This window comes from Phalangium opilio, unplaced genomic scaffold (assembly GCF_054372755.1).
Source record: "Phalangium opilio isolate 3A_F unplaced genomic scaffold, DU_Popi_V2 ptg000077l_1, whole genome shotgun sequence".
NCBI classification, from domain to species: Eukaryota; Metazoa; Arthropoda; class Arachnida; order Opiliones; family Phalangiidae; genus Phalangium; species Phalangium opilio.
In genome coordinates this window covers 10371040-10389707 of record NW_028324185.1, presented here as the reverse complement: position 1 = coordinate 10389707, position 18668 = coordinate 10371040, and the positions used below count along the sequence as shown (strand labels likewise).

The window sequence follows — 18668 nt, the reverse complement described above, 5'->3', positions numbered from 1 at the left end:
TGTATCTACCAGGTCTCGAACCTGGGACCTTCCGCGTGTTAGGCGTAAGTGATAACCACTACACCATCGATACGTAACTACACGTAGATACGTAGTAATTCTGGGTTTTTCAAGAGATCTAGCTTATTTTTATGCCCAATCACGATGGTCAAAACTTGTATATACCAGGGCTCGAACCTGGGACCTTCCGCGTGTTAGGCGAAAGTGATAACCACTACACCATCGATACGTAACTACACGTAGATACGTAGTAATTTTGGGTTTTTCAAGAGATATAGCTTATTTTTATGCCCAATCACGATGGTCAAAACTTGTATCTACCAAGGCTCGAACCTGGGTCCTTCCGCGTGTGAAGCGCACGTGATAACCACTACACCATAGATACGTAACTACACCATAGATACGTAACTACACCATAGATACGTAGTAATTCTGAGTTTTTCAAGCGATCTAGCTTATTTTTATGCCCAACCACTATGGTCAAAACATGTATCTACCAGGTCTCGAACCTGGGACCTTCCGCGTGTTAGGCGGAAGTGATAACCACTACACCATCGATACGTAACTACACGTAGATACGTAGTAATTCTGGGTTTTTCAAGAGATCTAGCTTATTTTTATGCCCAATCACAATGTTCAAAACTTGTATCTACCAGGGCTCGAACCTGGGAACTTCCGCGTGTGAAGCGGACGTGATAACCACTACACCATAGATACGTAACTACACCATAGATACGTAGTAATTCTGGGTTTTTCAAGAGATCTAGCTTATTTTTGTGCCCAATCACTATCGTCAAAACATGTATCTACCAGGTCGTGAACCTGGGACCTTCCGCGTGTTAGGCGGTAGTGATAACCACTACACCATCGATACGTAACTACACGAAGATACGTAGTAATTCTGGGTTTTTCAAGAGATCTAGCTTATTTTTATGCCCAATCACGATGGTCAAAACTTGTATCTACCAGGGCTCGAACCTGGGACCTTCCGCGTGTGAAGCGGACGTGATAACCACTACACCATAGATACGTAACTACACCGTAGATACGTAGTAATTCTGGGTTTTTCAAGAGATCTAGCTTATTTTTATGCCCAATCAAGATGGTCAAAACTTGTATCTACCAGGGCTCGAACCTGGGACCTTCCGCGTGTGAAGCGGAAGTGATAACCACTACACCATCGATACGTAACTATATCGTAGATACGTAGTAATTCTGGGTTTTTCAAGAGATCTAGCTTATTTTTATGCCCAATCACTATGGTCAAAACATGTATCTACCAGGTCGCGAACCTGGGACCTTCCGCGTGTTAGGCGGAAGTGATAACCACTACACCATCGATACGTAATTACACGTAGATACGTAGTAATTCTGGGTTTTTCAAGAGATCTAGCTTATTTTTATGCCCAATCACGATGGTCAAAACTTGTATCTACCAAGGCTCGAACCTGGGTCCTTCCGCGTGTGAAGCGTACGTGATAACCACTACACCATAGATACGTAACTAAACCATCGATACGTAGTAATTATGAGTTTTTCAAGAGATCTAGCTCATTTTTATGCCCAATCACTATGGTCAAAACATGTATCTACCAGGTCTCGAACCTGGGACCTTCCGCGTGTTAGGCGTAAGTGATAACCACTACACCATCGATACGTAACTACACGTAGATACGTAGTAATTCTGGGTTTTTCAAGAGATCTAGCTTATTTTTATGCCCAATCACGATGGTCAAAACTTGTATATACCAGGGCTCGAACCTGGGACCTTCCGCGTGTTAGGCGAAAGTGATAACCACTACACCATCGATACGTAACTACACGTAGATACGTAGTAATTCTGGGTTTTTCAAGAGATATAGCTTATTTTTATGCCCAATCACGATGGTCAAAACTTGTATCTACCAAGGCTCGAACCTGGGTCCTTCCGCGTGTGAAGCGCACGTGATAACCACTACACCATAGATACGTAACTACACCATAGATACGTAGTAATTCTGAGTTTTTCAAGAGATCTAGCTTATTTTATGCCCAATCACTATGGTCAAAACATGTATCTACCAGGTCTCGAACCTGGGACCTTCCGCGTGTTAGGCGGAAATGATAACCACTACACCATCGATACGTAACTACACGTAGATACGTAGTAATTCTGGGTTTTTCAAGAGATCTAGCTTATTTTTATGCCCAATCACGATGGTCAAAACTTGTATATACCAGGGCTCGAACCTGGGACCTTCCGCGTGTGAAGCGGACGTGATAACCACTACACCATAGATACGTAACTACACCGTAGATACGTAGTAATTCTGGGTTTTTCAAGAGATCTAGCTTATTTTTATGCCCAATCAAGATGGTCTAAACTTGTATCTACCAGGGCTCGAACCTGGGACCTTCCGCGTGTGAAGCGGAAGTGATAACCACTACACCATCGATACGTAACTGCACCGTAGATACGTAGTAATTCTGGGTTTTTCAAGAGATCTAGCTTAATTTTATGCCCAATCACTATGGTCAAAACATGTATCTACCAGGTCGCGAACTTGGGACCTTCCGCGTGTTAGGCGGAAGTGATAACCACTACACCATCGATACGAAACTACACGTAGATACGTAGTATTCTGGGTTTTTCAAGAGATCTAGCTTATTTTTATGCCCAATCACGATGGTCAAAACTTGTATCTACCAGGGCTCGAACCTGGGACCTTCCGCGTGCTAGGCGGACGTTATAACCACTACACCATAGATACGTAACTACACCATAGATACGTAACTACACCATAGATACGTAACTACACCATAGATACGTAACTACACCATAGATAAGTAACTACACCATAGATACGTAGTAATTCTGAGTTTTTCAAGAGATCTATAGTCTGTCAAACGAAAGAAGAGCCCTGAGAAATTTGTCCAAATTGGTGTCGCCACCATCGACCCCATAGTACTTTATCAACTTGTTTTGTTTTGTCAATAGTCGTTTGTAATATAGTCTGCTATAAACAGATAGGCTTAATCGCAATAGAACCAATACATTTTGCAATATATGACAAGTACTTTAACTTATGTCATTAAAATATATTGCAATGCTAGTTCAACAAAGATAAAACTGGTGTCTTGTCGTTAGTTTTGTTTTATATTCTTTAATACTCGATGATCGTAAAAACCTTGAAACATAAACATATTAAATATATATTGCAAAATGTATTGGTTCTATTGCGATTAAGCGAAGCCAATCTGTTTATAGCAGACTATATTACAGACGACTATTGACAAAACAAAACAATTTTATAAAGTACTATGGGGTCGATGGTGGCGACACCAATTTGGACAAATTTCTCAGGGCTCTTCTTTCGTTTGACAGACTATAGCTTATTTTTATGCCTTATCACTATGGTCAAAATATGTATCTACCAGGTCTCGAACCTGGGTCCTTCCGCGTGTGAAGCGGACGTTTTTTTTTTTTTTTTTTTTTTTTTTTTTTTTTTTTTTTATTATAAAACAAAATTGATACAAACGTCAAAGATAATCAATGTTACTTTGTACACATCAGGAAATAGCGAACAATTACAACCAGTCTAAGAATTGTTTTATATGCTTTAAAAAATGTTCATCACGATTCAATAACAAAAAATTGGAGCTTAAGGTTAGACGTAGTTCGCGTTTTAAAATAGCGTAACAACGTTTTTCTAAAATAGCTAACGAGACTTTGGCAGTACTAATTAAAAACGAACGTGCATTTAAAACCAGCCATTTAAAGAGTGACGTTAAGAAATGAACGAATTTCACACGGGATTTAGTGCGAATGCCAGCCGAATAATGTTGAAAGATGATAAAAGAGTCCCTGCCGGGCGTACAACTGCCCAGCACACTGTCAAGGGCCAAGCCTAATTTAGTGACAAAGAGGGACTGCCAGAGCCGAATCGTAAAGGGGCAGCGCAAGAAAATGTGCTCTAAAGTTTCGACATTGTTGAAGCAAAACACGCACGTGGGGTTAGACGAAAGACCGATGGCGAAAAGACGCTCAGACGTAAAGATAGCCCCATGCACCACTTGAAGGTTGACGTCGCGATGAGAAGGACGAAGCAAAGACGAGTGTAACGTTGACCAGGCAGGGCGAGGCAGGGGACCCCCAAAGAACCGGCGCCAGGCATGCTCACCTGGGGACTCAGCAACGGTGGAGAGCGCAAAACGACCGTAGATGACCTTGCTGGTCAGGGCAGTCAAGTCGAAATCCGCACCCGTATTATCGACTAGTGTCACACTGACCGTACGGCAGAAGCGGCGCCGCGACCGAACGCGGGAAAGACAAGTCTCCGGGAGAACAGAATGGATATATTGAACCGCAGTTGTAAGCCACGGCGGGCAAGGGGCGTCCGAAGCTAGCCCACACAGGTCAGCAATCGCGGGACTGGGTAAAAAACCCGGAACCACTTCGTAAGTAAAATCCCGTAAGCGATACAGACCGTGAAAAAGAAAACACGCACGAGCACGCGGACTGAGACCGGACATGTCAATACGCGGGTTGAAGAATAAAACCGAATTTAATAAATCGGGCGGGTCTCTAAAATGCAGATTCTGAGTGGCACAGAATTCAGACCAAGCGAGCCAAAGCTCACGATACCGGGGTGAGAGCCTCGCGACATACGAGGCAGGGAGCGTGCACTGCAAAATGTCAAATCCCGGGTCCGAGGCATGCAAAGAAGGACACAACAAATACTGAGCCAGTTCGTACGTACGTTGCGCGTCGGCGCCCGTAATATACCGTAACAGTTCTTGCAAGCGAAAAGTAAGTTTCTTCGTGCGCAAGTCAACCAGACCGAAGCCGCCGACCTTCTTCGGACGCGTAAGCAAAGAATAAGCGACCGTATGGGCGCGTTCACCCCACAAAAAACCCAGGGTTTCCCGGCGAAAGTCGTCCTCAAACCGATTAGGTAACGCGAGGGACCGCAGCGAATGCCCCAGTAATGACATGGCCAAAGTGTTGACCACCACGATCTTGCCCGACAAGGAAAGGCGCCGACCTTTCCAAATGCGAAGGACACGACGGAATTTAGCCAAACGCGGGGTCCAGTTAAGATCGTCCGATACCGCGCCATCCGTATTGAGAAAGATGCCCAAAATCTCGAGCGGGTCGGACGAGATAGTGAGGTCCGCAACGGTGGATGGGGCTCGACCCCGGTCGCAACCCAACCACATACCTCGACACTTGGAGATGTTCAAGTCGGAACCCGACGCGAGGCCATACCGCTGATATTCCCGCACAACTTCCAAGACGGACGCTGTATCACGGACCACCAAGGCATTGTCATCGACATGAACCCGTAACAAGGGAGGAGGCTGAGAGGTCGGCCAAAGAATCCGGTCGATAGCGGGACGGCATTCCAAGGCGTAGCATAGGGGTTCGGAAGAGAGAACGTAAAGCAAGGGACTAAGCGGACAGCCCTGGCGGACCGATCGACCGAGCTGAAAAAAGTCTGTTAAATATCCATTTATTTTCAGGCAAGACTTGCTGCCAACGAGAAATAATTGAATCCACTTGCGAAAAGGCTCGCCGAAGCCAAAAGCGCGAAGTACCGCAAAGAGGTAGTCCCACGAAACCTGATCAAACGCTTTCGCGAGATCTAATTTAACGAGGATACCCGGCCCGCGAGACCGCTGCAGATAGTCCATGATGTCGGAGAAAAGGGCGGGAGTACTGGTCGCGGAACGTGAACGAACGGCGCCCGTTTGCGAACCATGAATTAACGATGGAAAAATTGAAGATAGCCGTGAACCGAGTACTTTCGCGACGAGCTTATAGTCCGCGTTTAGCAACGTGATGGGGCGTCTGTTCTTGACGTCTCTTAAATCACCGGCTTTAGGCAGCAAGATAATGAGCCCTTCCTTCATAGAAGGAGGAAGGCGACCCTCCGAGTGGCAATGGGAAAGGAGCGCAACAAATTCTTCCTGAATATGTGGCAGCACGAATCGCCAGAACTCATTAGTGAAACCGTCAGTACCCGGGCTTTTGCCGGCGGGAGCGCAATTTAAGACCATTGAAATGTCCGCCCACCGTATCGGGGCATCACAAACCTGCGCGTCGGCCGCACAAAGTCTGTTAGTAACGAAAGACGCGTAAAAGTCAATTACAGCCCGGTCCGTAGGACGTCTACGAGACATCGCCGCGAAGTGTTCAAAATAGCGCTGCCGAACGGCCCCCGGTTCCGTGAGGAGCTGCGCGTCAGGCGCGAAGACACATTTGATCGACTTAGAAGACTGCCGATGACGTTCCAGGCGGAGAAAAAAGGACGTAGGACTCTCACCGGCCGAGCGCCATTGCTGGTTAGCCCGTACTACTGCCCCCTGCAGCACCCCCCTGTCGAAGTCGTTTAAGGCCTCCTTCGCCACAAGAAAGTCCGCGAGACCAACCGAGGAATTAGATGCGGCCAGCTGAGTCTTGGACAAGGCTTCGCGTAAGCGAGTTCGTTCGGCGCGATCACGCGAGGCTTGAACCTTCCCGTACAACATGGCATGTTCGCGTAGGGACTGCTTTAAAGCTTCGTACCATGCAAATTTGTCCGGCAATTCGCGAAAGCGTTGGCGACTCCGGCGAAGAATGCGTAAGACCGCCTGGCGGTAGGCGTCGAACTGCAAGAGACGCGCATTAAAAGACCACGTACCTGGGCCCATCTTAACGCCGTCCAAGACGAGACGGAGTTCAAGGGCGCGATGATCCGAAAGGGGACACGGTAAGATCTGACAGGTCGTAACATTCTGACGATCCTCCCCGGCAAGGAGAACATAGTCGATGCGCGATTGAAGATAAGAGCCATACACGGGACCGGACCAGGTCCAGTCAAAGTTGTCCGCATGTGTTGCGCGCCAAACGTCAATGAGGTGGGTATCACGTAGAAATCGGAATAAGGCAGTCGAGCCCGAACGCGAAGAGGAACCAGACAATGGTCGGCGATCCAGACCCGGCTGCGCTACGTCGTTAAAGTCCCCGACGACTAGGGGACGCGAACAGCGCGAGACCACCCCCCGCAAGCGGTCATAAAAGGGCAAACGATCGGGCGCGACATTTGGAAGATACACGTTCACGATATCCAGAGGTTCGCTGTCAATGGACAAAGACGCCAAAATAAACCGACCCTCCCCACTACGTAGGACGCGGGAAGGCAAAACGTCAAGACCCGCCCGAATGCAAATGGCAACACCGCGAAAACCGGAAACAGGGTCATTATCAAAATAAATGGGACCGCGCCAAAGAGACCGAAAAACCGCGACATGGGAGCCCGACCAGTGAGTCTCTTGGAGACACAAAACGTCGAAACCCTTGCTCCATTCAACCAGTTCTTTCATCTTCGCCAGAGCCCGCAAACCGCGGACGTTAAGAGAAACGATTTTTATCATTGAAGGGCGAGAGCAGCGGAGGGGTTACCGGGTCAGCGATAAGACGTGGAGAAGGAGGCCGACCAAGCAAGGGGAGGTCTGACTTAGGTCGTTTCAGCCCCTGCTTACCACCGACAACACGCCAGTCGCCCTGGCCATCCTCGGGCGAAACAGAAGGTTCACCCTCACTACTAGAAACTGGACGTTTCTGAGCCGCAACCAGTACTTCAGAGTCTCCAGGCGCTGCAACTGGTGACCCGCCCTCCGGGATAACCTCGGCGGAAGAAACACCAACCGGCAAGTCGACAGAAGGTGTAGCAGGAGGCAAACGACGAGGTATATCAACATTGGGGCAAACCCGCGCGATATGCCCCTGAGCGTCACACCGGCGGCAAACGAAGAGAGGACAGTCCTTGTAGAGGTGAGAGTTAGACAGACACTTATTACAAACTTTGCCCTGCCGATCATGCCGAACGCGGTAGGAGCTTTCGAGCCCCATGACGTCGACCAAACGCAAACTATAAGGTAAGCTAGAGACACCCTCTGGTAGCGAAACCTTTATCGATCGTTGCCCGTAATACTTGCCATTTGTACGCTCCCAAACCACCTCACTTTTTAACTCGCAATTATAACTCAGCAACTTTGCCTTTAAAACGTCATCCGATACAAACTCCGGGAGATCAAAAAAGGTAGCAATGATCTCGCGACTCCCGACTTTACGCACCACGCAGTCTTCCGCCTCGAGCCCAAGACCTAATTCTGCGCAATTATCCGCATCTTCCAACGACACAAATGTTACGAAAAATCCGCCTTTCGTACTCACCACCGACGAATAAGAATCCGCACCAAAAGTCAATGACAAAGCCTCTTCAATCTTCGAAACAACGCGCTCCTGACATTCTACAAAAACCGAACGTTTCAAAACTTCCATCGTGTAAGTAGATTAGTAATAATAATAGATTAGTTGAAAAAATAACGGGACTCTGCCCGAGGCAGAGCCCAAAACGCGAGAAACCCGACTCAAAATAGACAGCAAAAAAGAAACTCACGCAAGGAAACGAATAAAAAAGCCAAAAGGCCGAAAAAAACCCGCGAGCAAGAGGAGAAGCCGAGGACGGAGCGAGAGAAAAAAGCGACCGCACTCGACGAAAACCAAAACGCGAATCCCTCGAACCTGGGACCTTCCGCGTGTTAGGCGAAAGTGATAACCACTACACCATCGATACGTAACTACACGTAGATACGTAGTAATTCTGGGTTTTTCAAGAGATATAGCTTATTTTTATGCCCAATCACGATGGTCAAAACTTGTATCTACCAAGGCTCGAACCTGGGTCCTTCCGCGTGTGAAGCGCACGTGATAACCACTACACCATAGATACGTAACTACACCATAGATACGTAGTAATTCTGAGTTTTTCAAGAGATCTAGCTTATTTTATGCCCAATCACTATGGTCAAAACATGTATCTACCAGGTCTCGAACCTGGGACCTTCCGCGTGTTAGGCGGAAATGATAACCACTACAACATCGATACGTAACTACACGTAGATACGTAGTAATTCTGGGTTTTTCAAGAGATCTAGCTTATTTTTATGCCCAATCACGATGGTCAAAACTTGTATATACCAGGGCTCGAACCTGGGACCTTCCGCGTGTGAAGCGGACGTGATAACCACTACACCATAGATACGTAACTACACCGTAGATACGTAGTAATTCTGGGTTTTTCAAGAGATCTAGCTTATTTTTATGCCCAATCAAGATGGTCTAAACTTGTATCTACCAAGGCTCGAACCTGGGACCTTCCGCGTGTGAAGCGGAAGTGATAACCACTACACCATCGATACGTAACTGCACCGTAGATACGTAGTAATTCTGGGTTTTTCAAGAGATCTAGCTTAATTTTATGCCCAATCACTATGGTCAAAACATGTATCTACCAGGTCGCGAACTTGGGACCTTCCGCGTGTTAGGCGGAAGTGATAACCACTACACCATCGATACGAAACTACACGTAGATACGTAGTATTCTGGGTTTTTCAAGAGATCTAGCTTATTTTTATGCCCAATCACGATGGTCAAAACTTGTATCTACCAGGGCTCGAACCTGGGACCTTCCGCGTGCTAGGCGGACGTTATAACCACTACACCATAGATACGTAACTACACCATAGATACGTAACTACACCATAGATACGTAACTACACCATAGATAAGTAACTACACCATAGATACGTAGTAATTCTGAGTTTTTCAAGAGATCTATAGTCTGTCAAACGAAAGAAGAGCCCTGAGAAATTTGTCCAAATTGGTGTCGCCACCATCGACCCCATAGTACTTTATCAACTTGTTTTGTTTTGTCAATAGTCGTTTGTAATATAGTCTGCTATAAACAGATAGGCTTAATCGCAATAGAACCAATACATTTTGCAATATATGACAAGTACTTTAACTTATGTCATTAAAATATATTGCAATGCTAGTTCAACAAAGATAAAACTGGTGTCTTGTCGTTAATTTTGTTTTATATTCTTTAATACTCGATGATCGTAAAAACCTCGAAACATAAACATATTAAATATATATTGCAAAATGTATTGGTTCTATTGCGATTAAGCGAAGCCAATCTGTTTATAGCAGACTATATTACAGACGACTATTGACAAAACAAAACAATTTTATAAAGTACTATGGGGTCGATGGTGGCGACACCAATTTGGACAAATTTCTCAGGGCTCTTCTTTCGTTTGACAGACTATAGCTTATTTTTATGCCTTATCACTATGGTCAAAATATGTATCTACCAGGTCTCGAACTTGGGTCCTTCCGCGTGTGAAGCGGACGTGATAACCACTACACCATAGATACGTAACTAAACCATCGATTCGTAGTAATTAAGAGTTTTTCAAGAGATCTAGCTTATTTTTATGCCCAATCAAGATGGTCAAAACTTGTATCTACCAGGGCTCGAACATGGTACCTTCCGCGTGTGAAGCGGACGTGATAACCACTACACCATAGATACGTAACTACACCATAGATACGTAGTAATTCTGAGTTTTTCAAGAGATCTAGCTTATTTTTATGCCCAATCACTATGGTCAAAACATGTATCTACCAGGTCTCGAACCTGGGACCTTCCGCGTGTTAGGCGGACGTGATAACCACTACACCATAGAAACGTAACTACACCATAGATACGTAGTAATTCTGAGTTTTTCAAGAGATCTAGCTTATTTTTATGCCCAATCACGATGGTCAACACTTGTATATACCAGGGCTCGAACCTGGGACCTTCCGCGTGTGAAGCGGACGTAATAACCACTACACCATAGATACGTAACTACACCGTAGATACGTAGTAATTCTGGGTTTTTCAAGAGATCTAGCTTATTTTTATGCCCAATCACTATGGTCAAACATGTATCTACCAGGTCGTGAACCTGGGACCTTCCGCGTGTTAGGCGGAAGTGATAACCACTACACCATCGATACGTAACTACACCGTAGATACGTAGTAATTCTGGGTTTTTTAAGAGATCTAGCTTATTTTTATGCCCAATCACTATGGTCAAAACATGTATCTACCAGGTCGCGAACCTGGGACCTTCCGCGTGTTAGGCGGACGTTATAAACACTACACCATAGATACGTAGTAATTCTGAAATTTTCAAGAGATCTTGCTTATTTTTATGCCCAATCACTATGGTCAAAACATGTATCTACCAGGTCGCGAACCTGGGACCTTCCGCGTGTTAGGCGGAAGTGAGAACCACTACACCATCGATACGTAACTACACGTAGATACGTAGTAATTCTGGGTTTTTCAAGAGATCTAGCTTATTTTTATGCCCAATCACGATGGTCAAAACTTGTATCTACCAGGACTCGAACCTGGGACCTTCCGCGAGTTAGGCGGACGTTATAACCACTACACCATAGATACGTAACTACACCATAGATACGTAACTACACCATAGATACGTAGTAATTCTGAGTTTTTCAAGAGATCTAGCTTATTTTTATGCCCAATCACTATGGTCAAAATATGTATCTACCAGGTCTCGAACCTGGGACCTTCCGCGTGTTACGCGGAAGTGATAACCACTACACCATCGATACGTAACTACACGTAGATACGCAGTAATTCTGGGTTTTTCAAGAGATCTAGCTTATTTTTATGCCCAATCAAGATGGTCAAAACTTGTATCTACCAGGGCTCGAACCTGGGACCTTCCGCGTGTGAAGCGGAAGTGATAACCACTACACCATCGATACGTAACTACATCGTAGATACGTAGTAATTCTGGGTTTTTCAAGAGATCTAGCTTATTTTTATGCCCAATCACTATGGTCAAAACATGTATCTACCAGGTCGCGAACCTGGGACCTTCCGCGTGTTAGGCGGAAGTGATAACCACTACACCATCGATACGTAACTACACGTAGATACGTAGTAATTCTGGGTTTTTCAAGAGATCTAGCTTATTTTTATGCTGAATCACGATGGTCAAAACTTGTATCTACCAAGGCTCGAACCTGGGACCTTCCGCGTGTTAGGCGGACGTTATAACCACTACACCATAGATACGTAGTAATTATGAGTTTTTCAAAGAGATCTAGCTTATTTTTATGCCCAATCAAGATGGTCAAAACTTGTATCTACCAGGGCTCGAACCTGGGACCTTCCGCGTGTGAAGCGGAAGTGATAACCACTACACCATCGATACGTAACTACATCGTAGATACGTAGTAATTCTGGGTTTTTCAAGAGATCTAGCTTATTTTTATGCCCAATCACGATGGTCAAAACTTGTATCTACCAGGGCTCGAACCTGGGACCTTCCGCGTGTGAAGCGGACGTGATAACCACTACACCATAGATACGTAACTACACCGTAGATACGTAGTAATTCTGGGTTTTTCAAGAGATCTAGCTTATTTTTATGCCCAATCAAGATGGTCTAAACTTGTATCTACCAGGGCTCGAACCTGGGACCTTCCGCGTGTTAGGCGGAAGTGATAACCACTACACCATCGATACGAAACTACACGTAGATACGTAGTATTCTGGGTTTTTCAAGAGATCTAGCTTATTTTTATGCCCAATCACGATGGTCAAAACTTGTATCTACCAGGGCTCGAACCTGGGACCTTCCGCGTGCTAGGCGGACGTTATAACCACTACACCATAGATACGTAACTACACCATAGATACGTAACTACACCATAGATACGTAACTACACCATAGATAAGTAACTACACCATAGATACGTAGTAATTCTGAGTTTTTCAAGAGATCTATAGTCTGTCAAACGAAAGAAGAGCCCTGAGAAATTTGTCCAAATTGGTGTCGCCACCATCGACCCCATAGTACTTTATCAACTTGTTTTGTTTTGTCAATAGTCGTTTGTAATATAGTCTGCTATAAACAGATAGGCTTAATCGCAATAGAACCAATACATTTTGCAATATATGACAAGTACTTTAACTTATGTCATTAAAATATATTGCAATGCTAGTTCAACAAAGATAAAACTGGTGTCTTGTCGTTAATTTTGTTTTATATTCTTTAATACTCGATGATCGTAAAAACCTCGAAACATAAACATATTAAATATATATTGCAAAATGTATTGGTTCTATTGCGATTAAGCGAAGCCAATCTGTTTATAGCAGACTATATTACAGACGACTATTGACAAAACAAAACAATTTTATAAAGTACTATGGGGTCGATGGTGGCGACACCAATTTGGACAAATTTCTCAGGGCTCTTCTTTCGTTTGACAGACTATAGCTTATTTTTATGCCTTATCACTATGGTCAAAATATGTATCTACCAGGTCTCGAACCTGGGTCCTTCCGCGTGTGAAGCGGACGTGATAACCACTACACCATAGATACGTAACTAAACCATCGATTCGTAGTAATTAAGAGTTTTTCAAGAGATCTAGCTTATTTTTATGCCCAATCAAGATGGTCAAAACTTGTATCTACCAGGGCTCGAACATGGTACCTTCCGCGTGTGAAGCGGACGTGATAACCACTACACCATAGATACGTAACTACACCATAGATACGTAGTAATTCTGAGTTTTTCAAGAGATCTAGCTTATTTTTATGCCCAATCACTATGGTCAAAACATGTATCTACCAGGTCTCGAACCTGGGACCTTCCGCGTGTTAGGCGGACGTGATAACCACTACACCATAGAAACGTAACTACACCATAGATACGTAGTAATTCTGAGTTTTTCAAGAGATCTAGCTTATTTTTATGCCCAATCACGATGGTCAACACTTGTATATACCAGGGCTCGAACCTGGGACCTTCCGCGTGTGAAGCGGACGTAATAACCACTACACCATAGATACGTAACTACACCGTAGATACGTAGTAATTCTGGGTTTTTCAAGAGATCTAGCTTATTTTTATGCCCAATCACTATGGTCAAACATGTATCTACCAGGTCGTGAACCTGGGACCTTCCGCGTGTTAGGCGGAAGTGATAACCACTACACCATCGATACGTAACTACACCGTAGATACGTAGTAATTCTGGGTTTTTTAAGAGATCTAGCTTATTTTTATGCCCAATCACTATGGTCAAAACATGTATCTACCAGGTCGCGAACCTGGGACCTTCCGCGTGTTAGGCGGACGTTATAAACACTACACCATAGATACGTAGTAATTCTGAAATTTTCAAGAGATCTTGCTTATTTTTATGCCCAATCACTATGGTCAAAACATGTATCTACCAGGTCGCGAACCTGGGACCTTCCGCGTGTTAGGCGGAAGTGAGAACCACTACACCATCGATACGTAACTACAAGTAGATACGTAGTAATTCTGGGTTTTTCAAGAGATCTAGCTTATTTTTATGCCCAATCACGATGGTCAAAACTTGTATCTACCAGGACTCGAACCTGGGACCTTCCGCGAGTTAGGCGGACGTGATAACCACTACACCATAGATACGTAACTAAACCATCGATTCGTAGTAATTAAGAGTTTTTCAAGAGATCTAGCTTATTTTTATGCCCAATCAAGATGGTCAAAACTTGTATCTACCAGGGCTCGAACATGGTACCTTCCGCGTGTGAAGCGGACGTGATAACCACTACACCATAGATACGTAACTACACCATAGATACGTAGTAATTCTGAGTTTTTCAAGAGATCTAGCTTATTTTTATGCCCAATCACTATGGTCAAAATATGTATCTACCAGGTCTCGAACCTGGGACCTTCCGCGTGTTAGGCGGAAGTGATAACCACTACACCATCGATACGTAACTACACGTAGATACGCAGTAATTCTGGGTTTTTCAAGAGATCTAGCTTATTTTTATGCCCAATCAAGATGGTCAAAACTTGTATCTACCAGGGCTCGAACCTGGGACCTTCCGCGTGTGAAGCGGAAGTGATAACCACTACACCATCGATACGTAACTACATCGTAGATACGTAGTAATTCTGGGTTTTTCAAGAGATCTAGCTTATTTTTATGCCCAATCACTATGGTCAAAACATGTATCTACCAGGTCGCGAACCTGGGACCTTCCGCGTGTTAGGCGGAAGTGATAACCACTACACCATCGATACGTAACTACACGTAGATACGTAGTAATTCTGGGTTTTTCAAGAGATCTAGCTTATTTTTATGCTGAATCACGATGGTCAAAACTTGTATCTACCAAGGCTCGAACCTGGGACCTTCCGCGTGTTAGGCGGACGTTATAACCACTACACCATAGATACGTAGTAATTATGAGTTTTTCAAAGAGATCTAGCTTATTTTTATGCCCAATCAAGATGGTCAAAACTTGTATCTACCAGGGCTCGAACCTGGGACCTTCCGCGTGTGAAGCGGAAGTGATAACCACTACACCATCGATACGTAACTACATCGTAGATACGTAGTAATTCTGGGTTTTTCAAGAGATCTAGCTTATTTTTATGCCCAATCACTATGGGCAAAACATGTATCTACCAGGTCGCAAACCTGGGACCTTCCGCGTGTTAGGCGGAAGTGATAACCACTACACCATCGATACGTAACTACACGTAGAAACGTAGTAATTCTGGGTTTTTCAAGAGATCTAGCTTATTTTTATGCCCAATCACGATGGTCAAAACTTGTATCTACCAGGGCTCGAACCTGGGACCTTCCGCGAGTTAGGCGGACGTTATAACCACTACACCATAGATACGTAACTACACCATAGATACGTAACTACACCATAGATACGTAACTACACCATAGATACGTAGTAATTCTGAGTTTTTCAAGAGATCTAGCTTATTTTTATGCCCAATCACAATGGTCAAAACATGTATCTACCAGGTCTCGAACCTGGGACCTTCCGCGTGTTAGGCGGACGTGATAACCACTACACCATCGATACGTAACTACACGTAGATACGTAGTAATTCTGGGTTTTTCAAGTGATCTAGCTTATTTTTATGCCCAATCACGATGGTCAAAACTTGTATCTACCAGGGCTCGAACCTGGGACCTTCCGCGTGTGAAGCGGACGTGATAACCACTACACCATAGATACGTAACTACACCATAGATACGTAGTAATTCTGAAATTTTCAAGAGATCTAGCTTATTTTTATGCCCAATCACTATGGTCAAAACATGTATCTACCAGGTCGCGAACCTGGGATCTTCCGCGTGTTAGGCGGAAGTGATAACCACTACACCATCGATACGTAACTACACGTAGATACGTAGTAATTCTGGGTTTTTCAAGAGATCTAGCTTATTTTTATGTCCAATCACGATGGTCAAAACTTGTATCTACCAGGGCTCGAACCTGGGACCTTCCGCGAATTAGGCGGACGTTATAACCACTACACCATAGATACGTAACTACACCATAGATACGTAACTACACCATAGATACGTAGTAATTCTGAGTTTTTCAAGAGATCTAGCTTATTTTTATGCCCAATCACAATGGTCAAAACATGTATCTACCAGGGCTCGAACCTGGGACCTTCCGCGTGTGAAGCGGACGTGATAACCACTACACCATAGATACGTAACTACACCGTAGATACGTAGTAATTCTGGGTTTTTCAAGAGATCTAGCTTATTTTTATGCCCAATCAAGATGGTCAAAACTTGTATCTACCAGGGCTCGAACCTGGGACCTTCCGCGTGTGAAGCGGAAGTGATAACCACTACACCATCGATTAATAAAAACTGTCTTTGTACACAAAGACGCGAAAAAGTAAGAGATAAGTGTAGAAAATTAATTGTTTGAAGTAACAGATATTCAAATTTTCATCTTTGAAGACGTGATTATAAAACATCAATTATTAGAAAAAATTTCTTATCTTAGTTTTTTTCACCAAAATTTCTTAAGTAAAATATTTTATCCTTAAACATGTGCATCATTTTAAAAATAGAAAACGTACGCATTTTATTTTACTTTTAAAATTTAGAGTTAGTTTGAGTATTCGGGCCTAAATGGAGAATAAAATGGACAGAAAATCGTTGATAGCAGACAAAATAAAATAAGCATGAAAACTTAACAAAACGTGTTCGTTAATTTCAAAAATTGACGTGTTATATATCTCTCCAAAGATCATGATCAAGCTACAGATCCTTTTGACTCTAATAACTACATCACAGTCAAAGGGCGAATGTAATTTTCGGTTCGAAATATTTTCAATTTTAAAATAAATGCTTCTAGCTCTATTTTTCAGATATCCGAGTATTTAAACTTCCTCGAAGCAAATGTTTCTAGAAAATAAACAGTAGTATCAAGGTAGTTTCTCTAAAATTTTTGTGAAAAAAACTAAGATAAGAAATTTTTTCTAATAATTGATGTTTTATAATCACGTCTTCAAAGATGAAAATTTGAATATCTGTTACTTCAAACAATTAATTTTCTACACTTATCTCTTCCTTTTTCGCGTCTTTGTGTACAAAGACAGTTTTTATTAATATCTGTCACTTCAGTCTTAATATGAATTAAAACTGTTTAGAAACTATTATTTTAAAACTTGTACTGAAAAGCAGGCGCTCTATTTAAGTCTTGTGGTGTTGCGCGTTTATTAGTTACCGCGTTTGAACTAACAAGGCCCTAACCATCTATTATAGAAGTATTAATCTTGATTGCTTCAACGCCCAGTCCAACTCAAATTGCCTTGCCGTCGTTTTCACGTGCAAAGCACAGTGGATGCAATAATTCTTAGACTTTGGCTAAAAAAAATAAACAATATATACACCTGTGCACAAACATATTCCATAGACCTGTGCTGGGTGACCACATTTCCTAAATTTTATAATTTTTCCAATTTTCGGATGTCTTCCTATATTAGTTCTCATAATTTCGATAATATTCCTATATTTTCCTATTTTTTGAAATTGTAGATATTTTGTGCGCTCTCGCTTTTGGTTTTGTTATATATCACTCAAAACTGAAATTTGACAGAAAGTAATAGCGATTTCCACTAGCTACTAGCAATCAGATACCGTGGATTTACAATACAGGCTAACGCTTCTGTGATTCAGATATTCCGATCGTGTTTTAAGTTTAAGTTTAGTATTCCATGAGGTATGTAGCTAAAGCTATGGAAGCCTCTAAAAATACTTGTCACGGAAGTCTGTGATGTTTTAAGGTTATAGCATATGTTTCTAAGATTACGTTCCATAAGTATGACACTTCCTATATTTCGAAATGCTAGAGACTTAATGAGAGCTAGTTCGAGAACGACGCGAGAATTGACTACTCGCGATTTTCTACTACATCTTCCTATTTAGTCTGTACTAAGCCTTTGACACGGCCTCATCAGGCGTCGCTTTACGAGAATCTATGACGTTTCATTTACGTCACTTTGAGACAAGCTCTCAGTAACCAGTGACAAATTTATGTAACATATCTTACGAACTTATGATTATAATTAAACCAAAGTTCCTTTGTAAATCTTGTCTTATTACTTTCAAAGCATTTGCAACCTATGTATTTTGCTATTTTTTCAAGAGTAGTTCTGTCTTTTCCTGTTTTTTTAAATATTCATCTATATCTATATAAATCAAAGTCCTGACTGACTGATAATCATCGCCCAGCCCAAACCGCTGGCCCCAGAACGCTGAAAATTTGGAGGAACGTTACTCCTAAGTAGTAGGCGCGTACTAAGAAAGATTTTTCCAATCCGCCGCCATCTTAATAAATGGCGCCCAGAAATGTAACAAATCTTCTCTTTGTAAGAAAGTCCGCGCGTTTCAACCGATTTCACAAATATTTAGTACACTGGATTCC

At 43.2% G+C, this 18668-nt stretch overlaps 33 non-coding genes across 33 annotated transcripts; all 33 read right to left on the bottom strand.

Moving 5' to 3' along the window:
• Positions 1 to 312: 312 nt before the first annotated feature.
• TRNAV-CAC (transfer RNA valine (anticodon CAC)) lies at positions 313 to 385 on the bottom strand. The gene has a single exon. It is a non-coding gene; the product is annotated as a tRNA-Val (tRNA).
• A 259-nt stretch (positions 386 to 644) lies between these two features.
• TRNAV-CAC (transfer RNA valine (anticodon CAC)) lies at positions 645 to 717 on the bottom strand. The gene has a single exon. It is a non-coding gene; the product is annotated as a tRNA-Val (tRNA).
• A 240-nt stretch (positions 718 to 957) lies between these two features.
• On the bottom strand, positions 958 to 1030 carry TRNAV-CAC (transfer RNA valine (anticodon CAC)). Its single transcript has one exon. It is a non-coding gene; the product is annotated as a tRNA-Val (tRNA).
• Positions 1031 to 1114: 84 nt separating this feature from the next.
• Positions 1115 to 1187, bottom strand: TRNAV-CAC (transfer RNA valine (anticodon CAC)). Its single transcript has one exon. It is a non-coding gene; the product is annotated as a tRNA-Val (tRNA).
• A 240-nt stretch (positions 1188 to 1427) lies between these two features.
• On the bottom strand, positions 1428 to 1500 carry TRNAV-CAC (transfer RNA valine (anticodon CAC)). Its single transcript has one exon. It is a non-coding gene; the product is annotated as a tRNA-Val (tRNA).
• Positions 1501 to 1896: 396 nt separating this feature from the next.
• On the bottom strand, positions 1897 to 1969 carry TRNAV-CAC (transfer RNA valine (anticodon CAC)). The gene has a single exon. It is a non-coding gene; the product is annotated as a tRNA-Val (tRNA).
• A 239-nt stretch (positions 1970 to 2208) lies between these two features.
• Positions 2209 to 2281, bottom strand: TRNAV-CAC (transfer RNA valine (anticodon CAC)). Its single transcript has one exon. It is a non-coding gene; the product is annotated as a tRNA-Val (tRNA).
• Positions 2282 to 2365: 84 nt separating this feature from the next.
• On the bottom strand, positions 2366 to 2438 carry TRNAV-CAC (transfer RNA valine (anticodon CAC)). Its single transcript has one exon. It is a non-coding gene; the product is annotated as a tRNA-Val (tRNA).
• Positions 2439 to 2677: 239 nt separating this feature from the next.
• Positions 2678 to 2750, bottom strand: TRNAA-AGC (transfer RNA alanine (anticodon AGC)). Its single transcript has one exon. It is a non-coding gene; the product is annotated as a tRNA-Ala (tRNA).
• Positions 2751 to 8683: 5933 nt separating this feature from the next.
• TRNAV-CAC (transfer RNA valine (anticodon CAC)) lies at positions 8684 to 8756 on the bottom strand. The gene has a single exon. It is a non-coding gene; the product is annotated as a tRNA-Val (tRNA).
• A 239-nt stretch (positions 8757 to 8995) lies between these two features.
• Positions 8996 to 9068, bottom strand: TRNAV-CAC (transfer RNA valine (anticodon CAC)). Its single transcript has one exon. It is a non-coding gene; the product is annotated as a tRNA-Val (tRNA).
• An 84-nt stretch (positions 9069 to 9152) lies between these two features.
• TRNAV-CAC (transfer RNA valine (anticodon CAC)) lies at positions 9153 to 9225 on the bottom strand. Its single transcript has one exon. It is a non-coding gene; the product is annotated as a tRNA-Val (tRNA).
• Positions 9226 to 9464: 239 nt separating this feature from the next.
• On the bottom strand, positions 9465 to 9537 carry TRNAA-AGC (transfer RNA alanine (anticodon AGC)). Its single transcript has one exon. It is a non-coding gene; the product is annotated as a tRNA-Ala (tRNA).
• Positions 9538 to 10173: 636 nt separating this feature from the next.
• TRNAV-CAC (transfer RNA valine (anticodon CAC)) lies at positions 10174 to 10246 on the bottom strand. Its single transcript has one exon. It is a non-coding gene; the product is annotated as a tRNA-Val (tRNA).
• Positions 10247 to 10330: 84 nt separating this feature from the next.
• Positions 10331 to 10403, bottom strand: TRNAV-CAC (transfer RNA valine (anticodon CAC)). Its single transcript has one exon. It is a non-coding gene; the product is annotated as a tRNA-Val (tRNA).
• Positions 10404 to 10487: 84 nt separating this feature from the next.
• Positions 10488 to 10560, bottom strand: TRNAV-AAC (transfer RNA valine (anticodon AAC)). The gene has a single exon. It is a non-coding gene; the product is annotated as a tRNA-Val (tRNA).
• Positions 10561 to 10644: 84 nt separating this feature from the next.
• On the bottom strand, positions 10645 to 10717 carry TRNAV-CAC (transfer RNA valine (anticodon CAC)). The gene has a single exon. It is a non-coding gene; the product is annotated as a tRNA-Val (tRNA).
• Positions 10718 to 11583: 866 nt separating this feature from the next.
• On the bottom strand, positions 11584 to 11656 carry TRNAV-CAC (transfer RNA valine (anticodon CAC)). The gene has a single exon. It is a non-coding gene; the product is annotated as a tRNA-Val (tRNA).
• A 379-nt stretch (positions 11657 to 12035) lies between these two features.
• TRNAV-CAC (transfer RNA valine (anticodon CAC)) lies at positions 12036 to 12108 on the bottom strand. The gene has a single exon. It is a non-coding gene; the product is annotated as a tRNA-Val (tRNA).
• Positions 12109 to 12192: 84 nt separating this feature from the next.
• Positions 12193 to 12265, bottom strand: TRNAV-CAC (transfer RNA valine (anticodon CAC)). The gene has a single exon. It is a non-coding gene; the product is annotated as a tRNA-Val (tRNA).
• A 239-nt stretch (positions 12266 to 12504) lies between these two features.
• On the bottom strand, positions 12505 to 12577 carry TRNAA-AGC (transfer RNA alanine (anticodon AGC)). The gene has a single exon. It is a non-coding gene; the product is annotated as a tRNA-Ala (tRNA).
• A 636-nt stretch (positions 12578 to 13213) lies between these two features.
• Positions 13214 to 13286, bottom strand: TRNAV-CAC (transfer RNA valine (anticodon CAC)). Its single transcript has one exon. It is a non-coding gene; the product is annotated as a tRNA-Val (tRNA).
• An 84-nt stretch (positions 13287 to 13370) lies between these two features.
• TRNAV-CAC (transfer RNA valine (anticodon CAC)) lies at positions 13371 to 13443 on the bottom strand. The gene has a single exon. It is a non-coding gene; the product is annotated as a tRNA-Val (tRNA).
• Positions 13444 to 13527: 84 nt separating this feature from the next.
• Positions 13528 to 13600, bottom strand: TRNAV-AAC (transfer RNA valine (anticodon AAC)). The gene has a single exon. It is a non-coding gene; the product is annotated as a tRNA-Val (tRNA).
• Positions 13601 to 13684: 84 nt separating this feature from the next.
• On the bottom strand, positions 13685 to 13757 carry TRNAV-CAC (transfer RNA valine (anticodon CAC)). Its single transcript has one exon. It is a non-coding gene; the product is annotated as a tRNA-Val (tRNA).
• A 534-nt stretch (positions 13758 to 14291) lies between these two features.
• TRNAV-AAC (transfer RNA valine (anticodon AAC)) lies at positions 14292 to 14364 on the bottom strand. The gene has a single exon. It is a non-coding gene; the product is annotated as a tRNA-Val (tRNA).
• An 84-nt stretch (positions 14365 to 14448) lies between these two features.
• Positions 14449 to 14521, bottom strand: TRNAV-CAC (transfer RNA valine (anticodon CAC)). Its single transcript has one exon. It is a non-coding gene; the product is annotated as a tRNA-Val (tRNA).
• A 240-nt stretch (positions 14522 to 14761) lies between these two features.
• On the bottom strand, positions 14762 to 14834 carry TRNAV-CAC (transfer RNA valine (anticodon CAC)). The gene has a single exon. It is a non-coding gene; the product is annotated as a tRNA-Val (tRNA).
• A 379-nt stretch (positions 14835 to 15213) lies between these two features.
• On the bottom strand, positions 15214 to 15286 carry TRNAV-CAC (transfer RNA valine (anticodon CAC)). The gene has a single exon. It is a non-coding gene; the product is annotated as a tRNA-Val (tRNA).
• Positions 15287 to 15877: 591 nt separating this feature from the next.
• TRNAV-CAC (transfer RNA valine (anticodon CAC)) lies at positions 15878 to 15950 on the bottom strand. The gene has a single exon. It is a non-coding gene; the product is annotated as a tRNA-Val (tRNA).
• Positions 15951 to 16190: 240 nt separating this feature from the next.
• On the bottom strand, positions 16191 to 16263 carry TRNAI-AAU (transfer RNA isoleucine (anticodon AAU)). The gene has a single exon. It is a non-coding gene; the product is annotated as a tRNA-Ile (tRNA).
• Positions 16264 to 16366: 103 nt separating this feature from the next.
• TRNAV-CAC (transfer RNA valine (anticodon CAC)) lies at positions 16367 to 16439 on the bottom strand. The gene has a single exon. It is a non-coding gene; the product is annotated as a tRNA-Val (tRNA).
• Positions 16440 to 16523: 84 nt separating this feature from the next.
• Positions 16524 to 16591, bottom strand: TRNAV-CAC (transfer RNA valine (anticodon CAC)). Its single transcript has one exon. It is a non-coding gene; the product is annotated as a tRNA-Val (tRNA).
• Positions 16592 to 18668: the final 2077 nt, after the last annotated feature.